The 24,967-nt window shown below is 37.9% G+C and overlaps 1 protein-coding gene across 1 annotated transcript in view; it reads right to left on the minus strand.

The window, feature by feature from the left end:
- The window catches only part of LOC131043386 (large ribosomal subunit protein bL28c), a 48,640-nt gene that overhangs the window by 23,063 nt on the left and 610 nt on the right, over positions 1-24,967 (minus strand). The gene's annotated exons all lie outside the window — the stretch shown is intronic.

The following is a 24,967-nucleotide window of genomic DNA, read 5'->3' on the forward strand; positions in this document are numbered from 1 at the left end:
ACCTTTGGCTAGTCATTTCAAATTGACTAAAGAGATGTGCCCAAAGGCACAGGAAGAGGTAAAAAAAATGTCTAACATCCCGTATTTATCAACTGTTGGCAGTCTGATGTATGAAATGGTATGCACAAGGCCAGATATTGCACATGCAGTGGGAGTTGTGAGCAGATTTATGAGTAATCCGGGTATGGAACATTGGAATGCTGTGAAATGGATCCTTTGGTATTTGAAAGGAACCACTACGAAGGCATTATGTTTCAAAGGATCTAATGCTTCTCTGAGTGGATTTGTTGACTCTGATCTGGCAGGTGATATTGATTCACGGAGGAGCACTACAGGGTATGTTTTTACTATAGGGGGAACTGCAGTCAGTTGGATTTCTAGGCTACAAAAGGTTGTTGCACTTTCAACCACTGAAGCTAAGTATGTTGCTGCTACAGAAGCCAGCAAGGAGATGAGTTGGTTACAATGTTTTCTGGAGGAATTGGGTCAGACACAGGAGGATCGCCAATTGTATACTGATAGCCAGAGTGCCATTCATCTTGCGAAGAACTCTACTTTTCATTCAAGGACAAAGCACATTCAGCTCAGGTACCACTTCATCCGGACTGTTTTGGAGGAGGGTCAATTACGGCTTGAGAAGATTCACACAAGTGAGAATCCTGTCGATATGTTCACGAAGGCAGTTCCACAGAAGAAGCTGATTTCTTCATCAGTTTCTGTTGGTCTTCTTGATTGATAATTGTGGAATGTATACCAGTCGAGTCCTAGTATTTTATCCAGCGGATGTTGCATGTACAGTGGTGTCGTGTAGTATCAGTCTCCAAGTGGGAGATTGTTCGGTGTGGAGCCTGACCAGTCTCCAAGTGGGAGATTGTTGAGGTGTGGCGACTAATCAGCAAAGTACCGTACACTCAGCACGTATCCTTGCAAGGGTCCGGGTCCGGGCCGGGCCCCAGGCGAGGGTTTGGGGGCGACAGCCCCCAAAGCAAGCGAAGCCCACTACGGGGGTTTGAGGGCGGTAGCCCCCGAGAAAAAAAAATTTACCATTTTTTTTGTTGATGAAAACCGACATTGTAATAAAACCCTAAAAAGGCCGACTTTGTTTGTTGCCCTAAAAACGCATGTTATAAGCGGCTGGGATGCTTAAGGGATTGTAATGTTGATGTACTATTTTTGCTGGATAATAAGAAAGATTGGACGGCTGTGTATGGTGGACGTAACCCATTCTGGGTGAACCACGTTAAATCTCTGTGTCATCTATGTCCTATTTTATTCCTTTATCTTTTGTATTTAAATCTGCATATAATTGTTAGTTCATATTTGCTTCGGATCTGCTTGAAACCCTAACAACCCATGCAACACAGTAAAATACTAGATCCATAAACTCTTTTAAGCCAAATTTAATTATAATAACTGAAATCCACATACACTAATAATTAAAAAATATTGTTTTATACTGCACCAAACATTTAAAATTCAGAATATTTAATTATTATTAAAATCAAATGAAGCTGGAACCAATTACAAGATAAGTGATGTAAGCCCACTCTTGAGTTTGGCCCATGGTCAGTCAAGAAGAAAAGTACTGCAGTGTCAAAATGCAGACCCAAAATATGGTGCAGCATCCTCTTCAAAAGGTAAAGCAGCACCTAAACAACTTGCCTTAGTAATCCATAAAGCAGCAGCTTGAAAGGGAAAATCAACTATATGTTTATATGTAAGTGTGTGTGTGTGTCCCTTTTTAAAACTAGTATGACCGACCACTATGTATGACAGCAGCTAATAAGAAAGAAATGTTGCGTCCAGCAATACCATTAAACAAACAAGGTCTGCTAATAGTAAATAAAATATGATACCCTGATAAACCTCAACAATTTTGGAATCAATCTGAAACCTTCAACAACTGAATATTCCAATCACAAACTGCATGTGCAATCTTTTAGCACCTCTATGATCCTTAAGTAGAATCACCACAATTGCACATGAGGTTTTTCATTGTCCAATCTGAATGGAAACCAAAAGGAATTATGTCATCCAAATTTTTGCAGCAAGTTGCTTTCGTCCTCAATTGTGTAGATGAACAAGCGCCCAAGCTCTAAAAAAGGGCTTTGATAACAATAACAATGGATGCCCTTTTGAGTGACAAACTCTTCTTTTATATTCACCTTTTTTATTTTGAGTTTTCTTTTCCTGCCTCACGTTTCAATAAAATATTTCATTAGGCCCACATAAATAAAATAGTAATAACACATAAGTTTGTCTTTTGTCTTTTTTACAATATTATTAAATAAAGTTACCAAGACAACTGAAACAAATATGATTATTAAATTATTTCCCTAACTTCATCCCTTAACCTATAGGAAATAAGAAATGGGCTACAGGTCTCTAGATTAAATTAAATGGGTACATGACAATCCGCCCTTCCAAGAATTGCACGCCCTCAAACAATTGCAGATTCACATGCTCAAGAATCTTTGCACCCTCCCATGTAGCATCTTCAAATAGGAGACTTTTCCAAAACACCAAGTATTCTATTATGGTCTTATTCCTTAATCTCTTATCTTTGTGTCCAATGACAGCTTCAAGAAAATATATCAACTTTCCCTCATCATCCAAGGGAGACGACTTTGTTGAAGGTGTGATGTGTTGTCCAAGTGCCTTTTTGAGGCACGAAACATGAAACACGTTGTGTATCCTACTGTTTTCTAGCAACTCAAGTTCATAAGCAACTTCTCCAATTCTCCTCATGATCCTATAGGGTCCAAAAAACCTAAGTTGGAGTTTCTCAACTCCTCTCTTGATGGAAGATAGTCTATATGGTTGCAACCTCAAAAAAACCAAGCCTCCAACCTCAAATGTCCTCTTTGTATGGTTCTAATCTGCATTGAATTTATGTTGATTTTGAGCTTGTTAGAGGTGAACGTTGAGTTCTCTTAGCACATCTTCCTTAAGCTTAACCAGTTAACTAATTGCTAGCACTCTACTATTAGAGAACACTAAGTCAGCAAAGGTTAAAGCATCATAACCATATAATTCATGTATGGAGACATACCAATAGATATGTGATAAGAAGTGTTATAACAATATTCTCCCAAATACAACCACTTTACCCAAGTTAATTGTTGATATGAAAAATGGTTCCTCAAATACGACTCACATACTTATTTGCTATTTTTGTAACATCAATTTGGGGGTGATACTTGGTGCATGGAGTGATTTACTTAACTGCAAATGAAACGATTCTTACTAAAAAGAACTAAGGAATTTGTTGTCCCTATCACTTAACAATATTTTTAAGCAATCCATGTAGCCTTATTACTTCCCGAAAAAATAAATCTGCCACTTGGTGGGCCTTGAATTTTGACCAGAATGTAACCATTGCACTCCTAAGACCATGCTGGTCTCTCCATAGGCCCACTACACAGAAATCATTGTACACCATATAGACTGATGTCAAGCTGTTGTATCAATTTTGTACATGGGGCGGTAAAGCTATCTACTACTATAACATTAAAATCTTCAAAGTCCTATATCTCCAATTCCCTCTTTACAACCAAATGTTCATCTATAAATTTGTGGGTTGCCCCACTATCAATTAGAAATGTAGTTTTCTGCCCTTACATAACTTCACAAACTCTACAAGGATGATACCTAGGAGCACCAAAAAGAGTAGCAAGGTGCCTCCTACACACTCTTCTACTTCTTTTACTTTCACATTTCAGTTCATTCACTTTCGTTTCTAGTTCAAATTCCTCCATTTCTGATTCCTCATATGAAATTATCTCTATTTGATGTGCATGTCCTTTACCAAGGCATCTATGTCCCGGTACCCATGGTTCCTTGCATAAGAAGCACAATTTCTTTCTTAGTTCATTCTTGGTTTCTCCACCTTGCTTGTTTTTTGAGGTATTTCTTTTTGATAATATGTGTTCTTTTGAAATGCTTTCTTCTATTGTCCGACTATGGTGTCTTAGAGTAAAATTTGTTCTTGAGTACCAATGTTTCCAAAGTTAATGCTCTCTTAATGGCTTCCTGCAAAGATGGTGGGTCAAAGACCTTCACCCAACCTTTAAGAGGGCTGATTAACCCCTTCATGAAAAGAGCAATAAGTCTCATTTTGGAGAATTCAGAAACCATCACTGCTGACCTCTAAAATTCTGCTACATAGTTGTCCACTATGGTATATTGTCTCAATTAGGCCAATTCTCATAAACAAATCGCAAGGCCCTTCCTATCAAACTTATCAATAAACCTTTGTCTGAATTCATCATATGAATTGATTATATCCCATGATATTATCACTTCTAACAATGCCTTCAAAATGAAAAGTAGTAAATTTGATGATTGCTTCTTCATGCATTGGGTTAAATGAAAAGTATGTGTCTATCTTTTAAACACAAAGAGATAGATAAAACTAGGTTCACCACAGAAAACCTGTGCATCTTCAATAAACCATGAAGATCAATCTTCAAATTAACATTAAGACCCATATGACTCCATGTAAATCAATTGGTTTGGCAGATGGGTCTTGACTCTTAATGTTAATTTGAAGATTGATCTTCATGGTTTATTGAAGATGCACAGATTTTCTGTTGTGAACCTAGTTTATCTATCTCTTTGTGTTCTTTGGGTTTAAAAGATAGACACGAACTTTTCATTTAACCCAATGTATGAAGAAGCAAACATCAAATTTGCTACTTTTCACTTGTCAGGCATTGTTAGAAGTGGTAATATCATGGGATGGTTACCTAGGGGCGCATTATATATATATATATATATATATGTATAAGAAAAAAGAGACAAATAAATGGCATCAGATCACGTTATGCCACTATACTCCGACCTGCAAATCTACAACACCTTGGCTACATACTCAAAGTGATCATAATAGCATCATTGAAAGGAAAATCTATCTACAATCAATAAAAATATGCAAGCAACCATGTATGCCTAGAACCCTATTTGCAATCTGAAGTCAAAAAATAAGGCATCATAATCTTTATCCTCCATATCAATAATTTTCCATCACTATATAAAACCAACCACTCCTTGCTACAAGCTTGCACTACGAGAGTCCACCAAAGCAAAGTTATCAATGTACTAGCCCAAGAAAAGCAGAATACTAAAATCTATACTATGGCTGTCACTGCAAAGCCAGTGCAAACTCCAAGAAATCAAAAAATGGCAACTTGATTTCATCCACACTAGAAAGTGCACCTATCTCTAAGTGCAACAAATACAAAACTGATACCTCCATGCTAATACAACTCCACATGCAAACTTTTATCAACCAACTGTACCCAAGCTACAACCACCAAAATCATGGTCAAGGTTCCCATTGCAAAAACAGTGCAAACTGCAAGAAATCAATCATGACCACATAATCTCACGTGTCTAAAACGAAGAAATGACAAGCACCCTGATTAATCATGCCAATAATCCAAATACTATCTAAGACCATCATATGACATAAATAAATAGTAACTTCTCAAAACAAAGAATCAACTTACAACCAAGAGCTTCAATAACCCAACAAAGCTCAACATGGCCCAAAGTTGTCAACAACTTCACTAAATATGAAGCAAAAATATTCTTTACTAACAAATCATATCATTATCACAACTCCACAACCTGTGCACAACAATAACCAAGAGTAATCCACAACACTAACGTCAATCACTAAAAGAGATTCATATCAGTGCCTACATTCCCACTAAAAGTTACAATTGAGCAAACCAGGGCATCATGATACATTATATATCTCCTGAAATCTGAAGATCACACATGGTCGTATGTCTAACACAATCAAAAAATTCCAAATGCTACTTACCAAGAGCCCCCAAAAGGAAAATTAAAACCACCACCTTCAAAACCAAGAAGAACAATATGTAATAATCGACTATCTTTCTGCATAAAACTCCCACAACAACCTATGATCAGAAGCTTCTCATACAAAGTCAATATCTACCAAAAGTAACTCACAACCAAAGTAAGAAAAGAAACTATGATCAGAAGCTTCTCGTAAATCTCCCACAAACAACCTATGATCAGAAGCTTTTCATACACATGGTCAATATCTACCAAAAGTAACTCGCAACCAAAATAAGAAAACAAATAGCAGCAAAACCATTAACTACAAGTATACCAAGCGCACTATAGGTCCATTATAGATCTACTATAGAACTATTAGTATTACAAGTCAGCTACAACTTTTCTCCATAAAAACTGCAAGTATACTCCAGCTTATAAGCTTTCTCAAATGACTACTGCATCAAGAAACTTACAAACACTTCAATACAATTTAAGGTATCATGGAAGCACTAAATCAGTGAAACAAAACCACATTGCCTCACAACCAAGTTTATCCCAAATTCTTTCTTCCATGTCAAGGGTTTACCAAATCTGCAACACCAATATCCACAAATCTAAATAATCCATTGATTTTCAACCAGAAATTGCAACACTAAAACCAAGAAATTAATTAAACACAAACTAGTGCTTGCTATGAAACCAGATGCCTCTCACCAGCACCCATCATAAACACTCTACATACTCCTTCCTACATGCATATATTATCCTCAAGAAGACACTTCTAATCTTCTTCTACCTGCAGCATGTACTCATGTAAATGGCATTAGTTATCATTCATCATCAAACAAACGATTCCAACGTATAGTAATCCTAAAACAATGCCATTGTTTTAACCATAAAACATCCACAACACTAAAGATAAAACACCAAGAATACAACAATCCCAATCATTCTTGTATTAGTTGCAAAAACCTGCAACCAAACCTTCCATCCACTGCAAACTACTATGCAGATCTTTGATATTTTTTTGCAATTAAATAACCTCAACAATAATATCACTTACCATACCATTACCAAAAGACCGTGTTATTCTTTCTCTTTTAACTTAATCCTGCAATAATATCATCCTGAAAAGTTAGCATCACTTATTTACAAAAAAACCCATGCAACAAGCTTTTCCACCGATGCAACTTCTCAACCAAGCAACCACATTGCTGCTCCCAAACCCTAATGCAAATGCTAACACTTGTAATATCCCCTGTCCCAATGATGACTGAAAACACGGAATATTTTGCCAATAGTTTCTGAATTTGGTTTATATGAGCTGCTGATAAGTTTGTCTCAGATTGGGAACAAGAAGTTAACAGCAAATATAAGTGTGCTTTGATGATTTGCACACATAAATATCATTAACAAACAGCTTTAGATAAACCTTAAAACTGATATTGATCAAACAACTCACTCCTATGAGTATATTCCAAACTTAGTCATCAAATCAAGTGTTAACAGCACATGGGTATTTTGACAAACACTTGTCATGCATCCTCAGAAAAAAATAGTAGAATATGATGCAAACCCCAAACTATCTTCTTATTCATATAATGAATCATATTACATTTCATATGACAGCCTAATGACTAGATATAGGTAACTAGTAAATGAATACATGGACTATCATTTTCAGACTTCTGAGAACTTAGTGGCTGCAGTTATGACCAATCACACAAACTGAAAATTCTTAATGAGAGCAGGTGAATGAGGAACCTGATGCAAGACTCCCTTAGGAGCAAACATTGGCATGAGTGAAGGACTCTTTAATGTGCCATTTCAATCTTCAATACCCATCGCCCCTGCTGCTGTGAAGTATGGTCTGAGAACACAAAGCAAGGCAGCCGAATCTCCTTAAGACACCTCCCTAGATGATCGCCCTTTTGACTAAAATGGATCGCCCAACTTTTTCAAAGCCCAATACTCGTCCTAGAAACCAAAATGAGGGATGGTAGCAATCAGGTCCAATTTCTGATTTGAAACAGTTGGAAACCGATCTCTCTCCAATTCATCTTCAAATTGCCATGAAATGAGGCGCCTAAGTCTCTCATCAACATCACTAACCTCCAACTGGAATTTTAATGCTTCAATGATATGTGGTGAACAAAATCGTGGATAAGAGGATGCAGTTCGAACCTTTCTTCAGACTGTGATTATCCTTGGTTAAGCGTGCTGATTACCCTTTAGCATCCTCAATCGCCTTATCATGCCAATGTCATCGCTGACCTCCAACATTAAAATCGATGCCTAAGGGATGGTGAATGGACAAAATCGTGTGAGGTATAGTCTGCTGCAGTCTGGCCACCAGCATGCAACTTGGTTCGATTTGCCTTCAAAAATACACAAACAAAATCGCTCTCTTCCCTAGCAGAGATTGCTGTCTTCAAATCTCAAAGAGGATGCATCCACCACCATTAATGGGCAAAATCAAGGCAATGTGTCAAAGCTCTCCAACCTGATATAAAATCTCCTTAAGCTCAAGTGAAAGGACTGATTTGTCCTTCCCAACCACCATCAACTCGTTACGCACAATGTGGAAAACTGAATATCTTCCACTCTCAGCTGCAACCCGTCGTAAGGTCTTCCACTCCCTCAGTTATGCAATCTATGGGAGTTTCCGTTCCCAAAGACTCTAGTTTGCAGACACCTTGCGGTCCTACAAAACCCAATCAATTATCAAATCCAATTCCAAGCCCTGCCTGAACATCAATCACCCTCTTCTATTTATCCTTTTCATAACTCATCATGAGATTCCTTCTAGAAGAGGGTAGGTACACTTTATTATTTATTAAGTGACTATATGATTTATTATTTTATTTTAGTCACTATTTAATCAAATTAATTAAATATAAAGTCACTTTTTAATTTTTAATTTATTTTAATGACTTTATAAGAAATTAATTTACGTAATTTCTCCTTATTCCTCCACTTAGCCAAAAGGCTAGGAAAATGGGGACATTACAACACTGCTTGTAACAACAGGTTTTGAACCATCTCCATGTTGCTGTTATAGACTATTCAGAGCTATTATTTAGAGAAAACAGGACTAGCTAAGCAAGCATGTAAAACACTCCAAATCAAGCTCACAATGAAGGTTTGTCCATGTACACTGAGATAACTTAAAGTCATAAAATCAACTACAAAAGACTAAGCATAACATGTGATCATTCAGCATGTAGTCATGTCCATGCACACAAGTGTCTACCAACATAAGATTTCACCACAGCTTGCTTAGATATCCCAATAACTCTGTTGCCCAATAAATTTTGTCATTGTATATCATGCCCAAAATGTTGATCTATGTCTTCAAAGTCCAGTCAAATATCTTGACAGAGTCCTTTTCTATTTTCTCTTTTTGGCAAAATCTTTGTTTTGCAAACCTTTTACAGCAGGCTTTTTAGTTTGCAAACCAGTAGCTTTATCTTAAGTCATTTGTTTTCCTTTTCGACAAGTCTCATTCTCTGCAAAATTACGTTTATCTTTCACCTATCTTTTCAACAATTTCCCTACTTAGCAAACTTCATTTCTTACCAAGGCTGGGAGCCTGGCTCGATTGGTGAGAGCTTCCTGTCGTAGGCACAAGGTCACGAGGTCCAGTCTCCCCCCAGCATACGTGGTCACAGAGGTTGTGTCATGCCAACGTCACCGGTCATGTTAAAAAGATTACCTAGTGCACTACAGTTTATAGGGGGGCTACCCAAATCCTTGTAGTCTAAATAAAAACTTCATTTCTTACCGAAAAGCTTTTTGTTTCCTTTGTTTTTCTCCCTTCTTTTTGGCATTTCCTTTGGTTCATAAACTTCTTTCTTTGCCAAAAAGGTGAGCATTTGAGTCTTGTTTCAAAAAAATTCATAGTTTGTCAACTTAATTTTTCACCAAAATGAAAAATCGGTCTTCATCTTTTGTAAAGTTTTCAATGATTGTCCCCGTTCACCAACTGAAGAAAGCACTGAAAACTTAGTACATGAGTTCAATGGTTTTCCAAAAGAAAATAGCACAGAAAGGTTTCTTCTTGCACACTGATTTCAAACCCAAGCTTGCAACTAAAAGAAAGAATGATGATGAAGAATAAGAAAAGTCATTGGAGTTTGTGTTGGTGTAAATAATTATTCATCTTGGATATTATTACACTTACTTAAGTTTACTTAGGAAATGCATTTCATAGTAGTTTGGGTATGAGACACTTGGGTGTTGTGCCACATTGGGATAGTGTGTGTAGGAGAAATTCCACCTTTTATGGTGTTGATCTTGTTGTTACACTCCACATTCAATGGGTGATCCACCTCATGTGGACTATTATATTATTTCTCCTACCTACCCACACCTATTTCCTACCTACCCTTGTTTCTTATTGAGCCACGTCATGTTTGTGTGCTCACATATCCCTAGCCTTGCCTATATAAGCAAGCTCATCTACATTGTATGTAATTTTGATATTATTGATCATTTTCTATTGATGAGAATACAGTTTATTCTTGTCCTATATTGTGTCTCTATTTTGTACATTTCATTGAGCTCTTGATCTTGGCAAAATCTCACATGGTATCAGAGCCATTGGGGCTTCATTGATTCGTCTTGAAGAGGCATTATTGCGACGTCAAGAGGCAGATCTGAGGAGCAGCATCTTTTGGAGGCATCCTAGACCAGATCCGACCCCGCCATTGCATCCAGAAGGCCGTTTCCATGAATTTTGGTTATAAAGTCAGCCTATTTTGGTGAGAAAAAAAAATTTCGCCAATTTTGCTATTATTGTACGAATTTCGAAAAAAAAATTATATATTTTTCGAAAAAAAAAAAAGGGTTTTTGCTATTTTTGGGGGGTCCGCAGACCCCCCCCGTGCAGTCCGTACTTGCGTGTCGCAGGTGTTGCAGGTCCGGACCTGCCGCTGTCAACGTCGGTCGTTTCGTCCTCCCGCCGTCGCCCGCGCCTGTACCTGCCGCCGTCCACGTCGCCGCCGCCGGCAGCTCGGCTCCTCCCGACACCAGCCCCCGTCCTTGGTTCCTAGCCCGCCTCCGACAGCGCCTCCCTCCCCGGCGGTCAACTAACCAGGAGGACCCGCGTCCGCCACGTGGCAGGCAGCCACTGGCCCGTGGGTAAAACCCGTACGCACAGTCATCTGCCACGTCATCTGCCACGCAAAGCTAACGCACACCGCCCAGTCAGCCGTCCGTACGATACGGCAAACCAGTCACCTGCCCAGTCAGCAGTCCGTACAGTACGGACGCCCAGTCAGCAGGGAGGCGAAGTTTTTGCAACGGTCATACGACCGTCAAATTTAACACAGTGAATTGCTGACATCAGCGCCACATCAGCATTTTTCAAAAATTTTGCAGGCCCCTCTCATTGAGCTTTTTGATTTTGCAGTTCAACTTCAAATGGCCATAACTTGCTCATTTTTGCTCCTTTTTGGGTGCAATTTTTTTTTAAATAGGCTAGAATTTCGTGTACTTTCACGTGGTGGAATTATTTTCTGATTTTGATGGACAGATTTTTCAGAATTCTCAGTTTTTGGTGACTGTACCTGTCCAATCCCCGTTTCTGCAACTTCCAGGTCTCCGTTCAAGCTCATACGAACTCCTTTTCAGGTGCCGTTTTTTTTTAAAATGCGTTATTTTTTGTCTACTCTCAGAATATGCTATCATTTTGCAGCAATTGTGGGTAGAAATTGTACTTTCATCATATGGTCTTATTTGGCCAATTTGGCATTTGTATTGCATAGATCTATCTTCTGATCTTTTGCTTTGTAGTTCTCAGCCTATTGGGGCAGTTGTAAAACAAAATCAGAAGTCCACCTTGCCATTGTTTGCAAGTGGCCTATTGTACACGCACTACATATAAAGTGCCAAAATCATCATTTTTGGGGGGGTACTTTGATTGAGTGAATTTGGGGGGGTGTCTATTGTGCTTTTGTGCTCTTGTGTTCCTTCCTTTTCGCTGCTATGGGTTCTTCTAAGTTTCCTCTCTTAACTCCTCATAATTATGCTACTTGGAAAATTGATGCATGGAGTAAACTTATGGAAAAAGGACTCACTCATTACATTGATGGAACTATTGTTGCTCCCGCTGATCCTAAGGTTGATCCAACTAGTCACTTGGATTGGCTCACTAAAAATATCATGGCAATTGGTACCTTAAGAAAGCATGTATTAAAGGATCTCATTTTTCATATTGAGAAGTGTACTCTAATCAAGGATGCTTGGCAAAAGTTTCAAGACTTGTATGGTCAAGTTGATGAGATTAGGGGATATCAAACTGATAGTGATCTCACCATGTTAGATCCCAAGAACTTTGATACTATACAAGATTATGTCACTAAGGCAAATGAGTTGAGGGCACAACTCAAAGATTGTGGCATTGATAAAAAGGATACTCAATTGATATTCAACTTGATAGGCAAGCTTCCACAAGAATATGCAGCATTTGTTTCTAGTTTCCAAACCCATAGGATGACAATGGGTTCAAGCTACAAAATGCCTACATTTGATGCTTTCAATGAAATGTTGATGATGGAACAAACTAAGTTGATAAGCATGGGCATTCTTAAGGCTTCTAAGTCTCGAGCACTAGTGGCAAATCAAGGGAACAAAGGAAATCAAGGAAAGGACAACTCAAACAAGAAGAAATGGCAATCAAAGCCTAAAGAAAAAGCACCATCTTCTCCACAACAAGGAGATTCATCCTCTTCCAAGAGAGATAATTCACCAAAGAGGGAGAGACCTACTTGTGCTTATTGTAAAAAGATTGGTCATGAGGAGCATCGTTGCCATTCTAAGAAGATTGATGAGCTCACACATATCATCAAAAAGCATAACATTGATTTGCCTAAAGTCTACAAGAAGGATGATTCATCAACTTCCACTTCCTCACATTCAAAAGGAAAAGGGCAAGCATTCATGGCTTCTACAAGTGGGAAGACTCACTCTTTTGGAACAAGAAAAGGAAAAGCTCTATGTGCTACTATCAGTCATGATTCAGAGAGATGGCTTCTAGATTTAGGGGCTTCTCATCATATGGCATCTTCGCAGTCTATGTTCTCTACATTCGAGCCTTGCACCATGCCACAGATTTTGATGGGTAATCATACATACATGGATGCGATTGGGAAAGGATCCATTGACATTGGGGATAACTCCTTCAATGATGTGTTGTGTGTACCCCACTTGACAAACAATCTCCTTTCTATCTATCAAATCACACATGGCGCAACTAAGAGAGTTGTGGAGTTCACACCTGACTCAGTTTTCATTAGAGACTTGGAGACTAGAGCTATCATTGCGACTGGGGTGGTTGATCATGCATCTCGGTTATACTCCTTTTCAGATTTTGTTGATGATGATGATTTCACATTTGATGATTCTAAACATGATGATCACACTTCTTGTGATGGTTCAGATTTTGAGGAGAACTTTAAGCACTTGAACATGGGGATTCTCACATGTGACCCCATTCTTGAGCCTTGTATTTCATCTCCTCATATTGATATCACATCACCTATTGCACCTGATGATGCGGATAGTGCAACAGTTTTGCCTTCATGTGATTCAGTGCAGCAGGATATTCATTGTCTTCCAGCTTCAGATTCATGGGATGATTACCTGACAAATATTGCAGGTTTGTTTGTGGAATCCTACATTGCAGATTTGGGAGACATCATTGATGACATTCATCTTCTCTTTGATGAAGGTGATCCTTCTTCAATTGTTGTGAGGGCACACTCTAACCCTCTTGTTCATTCTCTACATGATCATTCTTTAGAGGTTGACATGATTGTGGATACTTATGTACAGCAGTTGGAGGAGGTCTCTTTATGTTTTGAGGAGACATGTGAGTCTTTGGGAAATGTTCTACATCCATCTCCACTAGATCTTGGAGTGCCTTTTTCAGCAGTGTGGCACAGTTTACCACCTTTGGAGGGGGTATCTTTCAGCATTGACATGGGGACACTTGAGCAGTTTTCAGAGATTCCTTTCATCATGAGTTTTCTTCATACATCTTCCCTTCATGATTGGGGAGACTTCATGGATACACCTTTGGTTTTGTTTCTTCCTAAGGGGAGGAATGTTGTTCGACGTTCATGGAGCAGTTTCTTCATACATCGAGCTTCTATCATTGGTGCAGATTCCACATTAAGGGGGGGCTTCCTAGCTTCTCTTCTTCTCTCCTATGGGGGGGACTTTTTCCTCACATGGGGTTTTGTCCTTCACATTCTTCTATGAGAGTTCTCTTGTATGTTTTTCATCTCTCTTTTGGGGGAGGGTTTTTTCCCATTGGGTTTTTCTCTCTTTCCCCTCTTTGTGAGAGTTTTCATTGCATTGGTTTGCATGCATTTGCATTTGTACATGGGTACCTAACATGGCCTCGTAGCCGGGACCCATCTTGCATTGCTTAATTGCATTGTAGACTTAAGTGCATTCCCCTAAGTTGCACTTAAGGGGGGGTGTTGGTGTAAATAATTATTCATCTTGGATATTATTACACTTACTTAAGTTTACTTAGGAAATGCATTTCATAGTAGTTTGGGTATGAGACACTTGGGTGTTTGTGCCACATTGAGATAGTGTGTGTAGGAGAAATTCCACCTTTTATGGTGTTGATCTTGTTGTTACACTCTGTTGTGACCATTTCACACATCGCCCCATTAAAATGGGGACCCCCTCTTTTTGCTCGGTTTTGCCTGTTTCTCTCTCTGCTTTTAGGGTTTTTTGAGTCGTCTGGATTAGGGTCAAGCCTTAGGGTTCCCGTTTTAGTGTTTTCAGGCCAGAATCCAGTCAATCTTGAGAGCCTTTTGAGCTTCCTCCCGTAGGATGCAATTTTGAATAAGGTGAATTCGTCAGGTGGTCAAGTGAGTTGGTCTAGGTTCAGTCGGAATTTTGATGCAGAGTCCAATTTTTGCCTAAGTGTTGATGATGAGTTATGGAATCTTGTATGATTGAATGATTTTGACCAAATTTTGGAATTTTGATGATTGATCCCGGGTATTGGAAATGACCTAACTTTGCCTTGTGAAGTGATTAAACCCTTGAAATCGTGATATTTTGGCCTGTGGAAGACAAATCGCTCCTGTCCCTCACTGAAGGACCGGAGCTTGTTTCTCAAAATTTTATTGTCCTTGCAGGATCAAGATGATTTTCGGATTGGAAGAGATAAAGGGAGGCATGTTCTTTCCGTTGAATATAATTTGAAGAATTTCGCGAACATGGAAATGTGCCAGGAGCAAAAATCGCTCCTGTCCCTCACTGAAGGACCGGAGCTTAAAATCCAACCTTGCCTTGTCCTTGCAAGATTTCAACAATTTCGCGATTTGAGGAGAACCAAGGAAGTACATCCTGTCAGTTGAATATAACTTGGAAATGTCATCATAAGGAAAATTAGACTTAGAAGCAAAATCGCTCCTGTCCCTCAGCCAGGGACCAGGGCGAAATTTGATGATAGCTCCTGTCCCTCTCCCAGGGACCAGAGCGAAATTCCTTATAAGGCAAAATTTGGGCAAAGATCAAGTGAAGATTAGGTTTGAGGAAAGCAAAGAAGGTGTAACGGACCCATTGAAGACAAATTGAAGATTGCAAGACACCGAAGCGAGGCCCATATTTGCCTAGGCGCTCCTGTCCCTCAGTCAGGGACCAGAGCGATTTCTTCCTTAGATCAAATTCGCAACAAGATAAAACGAATGCCATGCCAAGGATAAGTGAAAGGGGGCACAACGAATCCGTTGAAGATAAATTTGGAAGTTAGCAAAGCACGATTGAGCCTACAAGTGTAAGTTCGCTCCTGTCCCTCAGCCAGGGACCAGGGCGAAATATTGGTTATATTGCCTTCCTTACAAATATAAAGTCACTCCAAGTCAAAGTACAAGGTGGCAATGACGTTTGAGGTGTCTCGACGAAGAATGAAGTATCAAAGACTGCAAAGGTGATGGAAATGCCCAAGTTCGCTCCTGTCCCTCTCCAAGGGACCAGAGCGAAATGTTCAAATGTGTCCAAATTTAAGTTGCCACTCACATTTCAAGTGTTCGAAAGGGAGTAAAGAACATCATTTTGCGCCTCAAAGACAATTGCAAGTCAATATGATGAAGGATTTACACAATATGCCCAAATTCGCTCCTGTCCTTCAGTCAGGGACCAGAGCGAAATCTCTATGGGGGTTCAAGTTTTGAATGTTAATCACATTTCAAATGTTCAAGAAGGACCAAAGGACATTGTTTTACACTGTGAAGGCGTTTGCAAGTTGATAGAAACAAGGATGAGCCCAGGACACCAAGGATCGCTCCTGTCCTTCAGTCAAGGACCAGGGCGATATTAATTAAATCAATCATTCACCCCACAAGATCACGTCAAGCAAAGGTACACAAGATCGAATATGTCATTTGAAAGGTCATGAACGAGAAGCTAAGGTTAAGAGATGACGAATTTTGGCTAGAACACAAGGATCGCTCCTGTCCCTCACCAAGGGACCAGGGCGAAAATCCTCCAAAATATTAAATGTGCTTTGTAAAAGCCAAGTAAAGTATGCACGGAGTGAAGGGGTAACGTTGTTACTTGCCTAGTGATGAAAATTGGTGACCAAAGAAACAAGGACCAAGGAGTAAATGCGAGGTTCGCTCCTGTCCCTCACCAAGGGACCAGGGCGATATTGACCTTAAGAGGCATTTATCCACAAAGTTGAATCAATCAAGCTCGAGAAACCCAACGAAGGTGCCAGTTTGCACGTGGAGAAGGTAGTTTTGAACGTAAAAGACAAAAGAATCAAGGCTAAAATGCTAATTCGCTCCTGTCCCTCTCCCAAGGACCAGAGCGATATGGTTTGTATTTTTCCATCTCCCAAATTTTGGCGCTAATAACATTTTTGAATTTTATTAAATGCTAAAATCAATAAAATTTGAATATTCAATTAAAGTTAGCATGTAAAATTTGCGCATGGACATTTAATTAATTATTTTTTGCCTTTAAAAAATCAAATGAATTAATTGCAAGGGCATTAAATGAATTAATTATTATTTTAAATAAAAATTAAAGTGGGGTGAGCGCTTAAATTTCAAATCTTATATTTTACAAAGTCGGCCCTTGGTTTTTATTTAAAAATTGTTTTAAATTGCCTTATTTTGCAAAGTCGGCCTAGAGGTGAATGAGAGGGTGAGCGCCTATAAAGGGGAGGTGAATTATTTCATTTTCAAATCATCATTCAAACATTCTTTTGCATGCGATTTGGAGAGTACTAGGAGAAGTGCGAATTTCATAAAGGAGGTGCGAAACATCATCAAAGGGGAGTGCGAACTTAGTTTCAAGTGAAGCGAGCTTGCCATCAAGACATCGAAGACCCCAAAGGTGGCGAAGTTGCTAAGGAGGACGTTCGTTTGAAGGGAATCACGTTGAAATCTTCCAAACTCCGATTTTTGCCTAGGCGAATTTCTTAATTTTGCATTTTAGAGTTAGCTCTCAAGAGAGGTATGGTGATGTGATCCCTTGCCTTAATTTTGAATTTTGATCGTCATAGTTTAAATTTTGAATTTTGAAATTTTGAAATTCCATTAGCTCAATCGAATTTAGGAAATGATAACTCAAAGACTTATCATGAAGTTTCCTAAATTCAATCTCTAATCTAATCTATGTTATATATTGCAAAATCTATTACTTATTGTGAAATGTTGTGTAGGTACCAAGATGGCGACTCCCAAGCTCGAAAGATCCACAAGTCGGAAGACTCTCCCCTCAAGGAAAATCAAGCCAAATCAAGGACGGTCTCATCAAGGACGATCAAGTAAAGATAGGGGCAACCTCTTCCAATCCAGCATTCCAAGGCGAGGTACATCAATCATCCTGCAAATCAAGGACAGAAGGAGTTAGAACAAGAGTTAATTAAAGATAGCTTCTCAACGACATCAAATTGAATATCTACCAAGCTACAAGTGTCAGACGAGGTGGCATCCTAGTCATCACTCCTCCAGTCTGATTGGTCCACCTCAACAATGTCCAGGTTCAACGTACCTAATTCATAGAAGGTGGCACAAACTCCGATGTACCTACCCTAGCTATCCATTGGTGGAAATTTCTAGAGAGGACATGTGTCCAAGCAATCGAAATTTATCATTGGTCAAGCATTAAATGTTATGTAATGGTTGTAATAAACCCTAATTAGGGTTTAGGTGTCCTAATCTTGGCCATTGATCTTCTTTCAATCTGGACCGTTCATTGTAATTGAGGATGCTATATATACCCTCATTTCTTTTCATTTTGGAACTAGGAACTAGAACTAAAAAAAAATTAGAGATTAAGGAGAAATTAGAGAGATTAGAAGCAAGTTGTTTTTGTAGCAAGATTGAGCTTTGAGGGAGGAATTACAAACAATTGTTGTACATGATGGCTTTGAGATCAATAAAATATTGAAGTTATGGTGTTTTATTGTAATTCTCGTGGTTATCTTCATGGTTGTTCATTTTAATGAATCATTCTCAATCAAAGTAGTGTGTTAATTCGAAGGACAAAGTGTTGGACTTGATCTTTGGTAGGATTCGCTTTCCAAACCACTAGCTTCTTGCTGATTGTAGGAACGCCTTGCGTGGTCGACTGGAGATATTTAAATCGCTTAAACCTTCAATCGTTGTTGTATCTTGAATATGTACCTTCATGGTGGTGTCCTTGATACTTGATGTATTGAAAAATCATTTGTTACCTTAGAAGATCGCATCAATTTCAATTGAGTTGTTAATTTATGGCAATATTGAAGTTGGTAGAATCTTGCCAAGTCTCGTCTACATGGAGTCATTCTTAGGGTTAGACTAGATTAGATCTCTTGCAAACCCTGCCCTTTGATATTTTTTGAGAGCTTGTTTAGTTTAGAAAATTCTTCGGAAACGTAAGGCCCCTTGATGAAACAGCAATCACAACGACCACTAGTGCTTGTCCACACGTAGAGACCCTACCTAAAAGAACATTGAAGTCACCCTAACTGATCCTTCTTGCGATATCTTCAGCAGTTAGAGATTTTATTCAAGAGAGGATAAGATGCCTTTGGGTATTTTATTCTATGTATGATTGTGTACAAAATACACGTCAACACACTCCACATTCAGTGGGTGATCCACCTCATGTGGACTATTATATTATTTCTCCTACCTACCCACACCTATTTCCTACCTACCCTTGTTTCTTATTGAGCCACATGTCATGTTTGTGTGCTCACATATCCCTAGCCTTGCCTATATAAGCAAGCTCATCTACATTGTGTGTAATTTTGATATTATTGATCATTTTCTATTGATGAAAATACAGTTTATTCTTGTCCTATATTGTGTCTCTATTTTGTACATTTCATTGAGCTCTTGATCTTGGCAAAATTTCACAATTTGAGACGAGGTTTGGTAATGTTATCGTCGTTAACAATCTTCTTTGGATATGAATTCAACAAAGCACACATGTCCACAATGAAGATCAAACAACAGAAGGAGATGAAAAGGGTGTTACAGCTTAATTTTATCTTTTGTTTTAAAATAAGCTTGAGCATTGCTTAAATAACAGACTTTATTTTCTTAAATAAAATGTTTCTTGTCCGAGGGATTGAAATTAATTGGTTAGAACGTTGGGTTTTCAATGAGGAGACCCAAGTTTAATTTCACATAAAGACATCTAAAATGGAATTCGAAGTTGTGACTCTTGGTCTTCCATAGTTGGCTTCTATTATAAAGGTGGTTTCTAAATAAAAGTGGATTTCTAGGTAGTGAATCTTGGTCTTCAATAGGTGATTTCTAATGCATTTGCTCGTAAGGAGCTGGTATTGGTCTAATGTTGGTGCTTGTATGAGCAAAATATTTGAAATCGATATTCAAATAAAAAAAGAAAACAAAAAGAAAATGTTTCAAGAAGCTTATTATGGAACCAGAAATGGTTTCATTTGTGCTTATAAAATAAAAGAAAATACCGACAATGTAAAGGGGGCTTGAGAACTTTGTTCAAGAATGGTTCTCATGTAAGGAGGCTTTTTGATGCAAACAAACAGTCATTGTAAAGACTTCTTTGGAGGAGACTTTGAGCTCTGTTTTGATATATGAATACAGAAATTTGATGAACTTTGGGTCACCATTTTCTGCAATTTGAGGGTTTTTCTACAATAAATTTGCAATATTTACATTTGAAAGAGATCTCGCTCACTATCTAGATGCACTTGTTCTTATGTTTGAGTAATCTCTAGTGATGATTTTCAAAATTTGCATTCTTTTCTGCCCTTTTTTGATAGATACTTGTTCGTGCTCACTCTTTTATTTAAGTAAAAGCACCTTTCCTGCTTTCAGATTCAAAGCATGCCCCACTTCATTTTGAATTTTATTTTACAAGGGAGCTGCCCCTTTCAAATGCAGAGAAAGGTTGTTAATCCGATTGCAACCTATCCAATTGTTGGTAAATTTTTTGCTATTTCTGGACAAATCATTATAACCAACAAACTCAAAACCAAGGAGAGTAACAGTAGGTTGTCCAAAAATCTGATTATAACAACTATATTCAAATTATATATCAACAGATAAACATCATGATGTTTCACTTCCAATATAAAGATTTCTACCTGAAATGTCCACCCCTGATTTTTTTTTAATATGTTTTTTCACGTTTATTAGACCAATGAAAATTGTTTGCTGTTTGTTGCTTTCAGATTTCATTCATAATGTTGTTGCATACATAGAAATAACATTGCAAGAGAAAGAGAATAAACATTCCTTGCATCAAATCATATTGAACATCATTACAAATCAGATAGATACAATATATCAGACCTTAAATAGTCTCCTAACTTGGAAAGGAATGCTCGGAAATGTTCCAGCACCAAAACTAGGCAACACCGGGACAAGAGCAATTATCAAGGAGATGCTTCAAGTCACCAAACTCTACTAAATCTGCTCCAGAAAAAGCAAATCTTCAATCAGCAGTATTGGGCGCTCAAAAGGAAGGAATGAAGCTGTACAGCCCTCCTGTGAGGGGCGATCAGCCTAGAAAATTCAGTTCTTCACCAAAGATAACAAATGACCACTCAAGATGCATCGCCGGGCAAAGAGGAATCCTTTAAAACATTGCCCAGAAGGAAATAACTAACAACTGAGTTATTAGCATAAATATGATCTTTTGTTACTCTGGAAAAGCACACCAGCACACTAATAAAGCTTTTAAACTCTTCAAAATCCAAACCACTCAAGAAAGCACACACCACACCAAAAACTAGAAACCCATATCAGAAAACTGAGTAAATCTTCATCTTCTTCAAATCCAAAGTCACCCACAAAGCTAAAATCACTGTATTTCTCAAACCAAGAGCACCAACCAGCTAGGGTGGGTCTCTCACCACCAACCAACAAACAAGAAGAGGGTTTTCATCCTCAACCAGCAAAAGAAGAACTCCTTGAGCTCATTCCAGCAACATAACATTAAGTTGTCTATTCATCTATATGAAAATGATAGTTCAAACTCAAATATATAATGTGAGGAAAAGTTTATGGCAACCTTCATTTGAATTTGAATACTTTTCCCTCCAATTTCAGTTTTCAAAGTAACATGAAATGAACCCTGAAAGGTTTTGACCCATTTCTTGAGCTCACAATATTGACTTTAGAAAACACTTTATCTCACTTTTTTTAGAAAACACTTATCTCACCTTATGTCTTGGCGTCACTTTAGGAGGGAATGATATTAATCTTTTATATATTGACTTTAGAAAACACTTTATCTCACCTTATGTCTTCGCATCACTTTAGGAGGGAATGATACTAATCTTTTATTTTGCTAAGTCTCCTTCGCCTTGGCACCACTTTAGAAACCCAACGTGTCTTTTGAAAGCAACTTAAAGTTGCCACTTTCCTAGGCACTAAACAAGGGGAACACTTCATGAACCTATCACCCTCACTTGAGTTATAAAAGAACTTAAGTAACACAAATCAAATATCAACCTGAAACCCTCAGAACTCACCAAGGCACTGAACTGGAAAGCGTTGCACTGAACTAAGTGAAGCTAGAAGCCAAGACCAGCTACTAAAAATAGCACTTACTAAAAAATAGCCATATGATAAAAAAAGAAACTTTGCCAAAATACTCTGAAAACATTTGCTAAAGCTCTCCTCAGGACATTGAGTCCCCTAACCATATTCACTTAGCCTATGGAAACCAGGAATAGGCTAATGGAAACCTTATACTGAACTAGGTGCAAGAAGGGAACATTACAACACCCCTGCATCTTCTAAAAGACATAATGTTGCCGATCAAGCTTTTCCATTTTAGCTCTTGAAGATTCTACCATTATTTCCAACCACAGATCCAATTTCCACCCTTAATATTGATGCTCACTCCATAACCACAAACCATATTTTCCAAGAAAGACAACCCCCTCTTCCCATAATTGACTAGTCAATGATCACAAGAAGCAAAGCACAATGGTGATAAAATCTAATATTTTTATTGATGTAACTGAAATAAAACCATCTTCAAAAAACAATAAGCTTCATACAGATGTTAGCAACACAGACAACATACCCAACAAGAAGATCATCCGTCACAAATAAACAAATTCACATCACTACCCAAAACTCACACTGCATGTGATCTAGAGTTTTTCAAGTATAGTGATAAACATTCTTCAAACTTCTTTATTCTTCATTCTTCGAGTGCAAGCCACTATTTTCTAAAAGGGCAAGATCAACTACAACAATAGAACCATCTACAAACAACTACCATTCCACCAAGGATTTCAAAATCATCCCATTCCTTCCTACAAATTGCAAAAAACTTATTTGACTATTTAAAGGAACACATAATATGGACTAACTTTTATGGACTGTGGATGACTTGTTATGCCTTCTGATCGGATAGCATTCCCATCTATGTAATGATGGTTTAAGAAATTGTGAAAATTATCATCATTGGATCATGAATAGGTTGTGTACTTCTAGTTTCAAGTGAATGATTGATGGTATTTTGAACATGAAATTTACTGTTTGTTACTATATGAGCTGAACAACACTATACTTATTTGTTTTGAAATAGAAAGAGCAGCTGAAATTGCCTGAAATAGCAAGAGCTGTTGGTATTGCAAGTTTTAAAGGGTAAGGAATTGTCTTAGACTCTTAGTGATAAAACTCCAACCCTTGGTAAAAAGAACATTTGGCAATTGATCTTCTAAGTTGCATGATGACTCTTCTGAAAAATTCCGTCTTACATGTATGGTGTTCAATTATTAAGAGTCAAGACAATGTTTACATGAGAAAACAAGCAATATCTATATAATCATGACATATAAATAGTTTCTGAGAGAACAAATATAAATTAATAACCATTTGGATCATGCACTTTTCTTTTGCATAGATTAGCCAAGAGAAGAAAAGAGATCTATTCGTTAGGTTTAAGAGCTGGTGACTCTTAAGGTCTCCAGAATCTACTATTAAAGGATCCTTTATGGCAAGTTTAGTGGCCTGAATCCATCATATTTCAAGAATCCTGATTTCATCACTGGTCTTGGCACATGTCTGATTTCTTGAAGATTCGGTCACTTGGTTGAGCTTGCTTCATTTCTTGGCTTTGGATAGGTACTGTATCTTTTAGTTATCCCAAAGTGGACATCTTTTATTGGATGGCCTTATTGTGCCTGGCTCATTTTCCCTTGTTTGCTTCTGGTCCTGGACAAGGACATCTTCTTCCTAGTTCAAGGTTAGTGCCATTTCTCTCTTTTTTAAGGGGCTTTCCAAAATGTCCTCGAGAATGGAAATGTTAGTTCCACTGTGAAGAGAACAGCAAACAGTTGGATATCAAGGGTGCACCACGGTCTTCTCCTGAGATGTGAAGCTAAAAGGTGCTAATCTAGGCGCAGATACTCTTGAAGGCTGTCTATCAACTGGCAGATTCTATAGAAGGTTTTCTTAGTCTATATCATGAGATATTCCAAGTGCCCTCTATACCTTTGTCTATGTTGTGGCTTTCCACATGTATGTGCTACAAGGCTTTGGACCTGTTTCTATGTTGGAGGGGCAAAGAAATGTTTAAAGTTTTTTGGCGATCATTTAGGATCTATGCTGCTTTCTATAGGCAATGTTGAGGTTGCAAGAAAGGGGGACAATATTCTTGGGGAAAATTATCTTTAAGAATAGCATGTTTCAACCCTATTTTCCTTTGTCTTCTTTATGACAATGAAGATTAGGATTTCTACTGGCAATACAGATAACTCAGCAAGCAGCAGAACTAACGCTTATGACTTTCTCAAAAATGTAACAGTTTTGTCTAAAATTTGGTAAGATTATAGCCTCCCAGTTCACCTGTTTTTATGGAAAGTAATTTGCAGTTTCTCACTCTATTTTGTGATGAGATGCAGAGATTGATGCAGTGAAGGAAACACTCTACAGTAGAAATTTGAGAGCAATGTTTGTCCTCAGCAATAAATAACTACGATGCCCTGCTATATCAATATTCTTCAAAATAATTTTCTAGTACACCTTCGCAATCTTCATAGATTATTGCTTCTTTTTGTTTATCTTTCAGAAATGGCACCGTCCCACATAGCTTAAGAAAATTTAGATTAGGAATATCATTTAGTACATATTTTACTTTTCACTGAACCGCTTGACTTTGGACAGTGATAATGAGATTTGAGCTCCTAGCCAGTAATTAGCTATCTTTAATGGGATACAATTCCTTTTTACACTACCAGTCCTCATCTAATAAAATGTTTCTCGGAGACAAATAAGTTTAGAACCATGCATATTTGAAATCGGTTACTACCAAAATTTGAAACCAATGCATAAATAATAAACCTATCTATATTTTCCTAATAGAAATTATATATGCTCGAGTTTTCAGAAACAGCCTCTTACAAAACCCAAAAAAAATTGAAATGTATGAGCTTTAAGTGTTGATGAAAAAAAATTGAAACCAGCGCATATATCAGAAAACTATCTGTATTTTCCAGCTAGAAATTACCCACTTATTAAATTTCTATAAATTTCTCGAATTTTGGACCCTATACAACCCGCCTTTATTTTTACACATGAAATTATATCCACCTATTGAATCCCACTATGATTGTTTTATGAACAGTAAAAAGATTTACAGTCTAAATTTCAATGCACTAATTCCAAATTGTGAAACCGCT

Source organism: Cryptomeria japonica, chromosome 3, assembly GCF_030272615.1.
Source record: "Cryptomeria japonica chromosome 3, Sugi_1.0, whole genome shotgun sequence".
NCBI classification, from domain to species: Eukaryota; Viridiplantae; Streptophyta; class Pinopsida; order Cupressales; family Cupressaceae; genus Cryptomeria; species Cryptomeria japonica.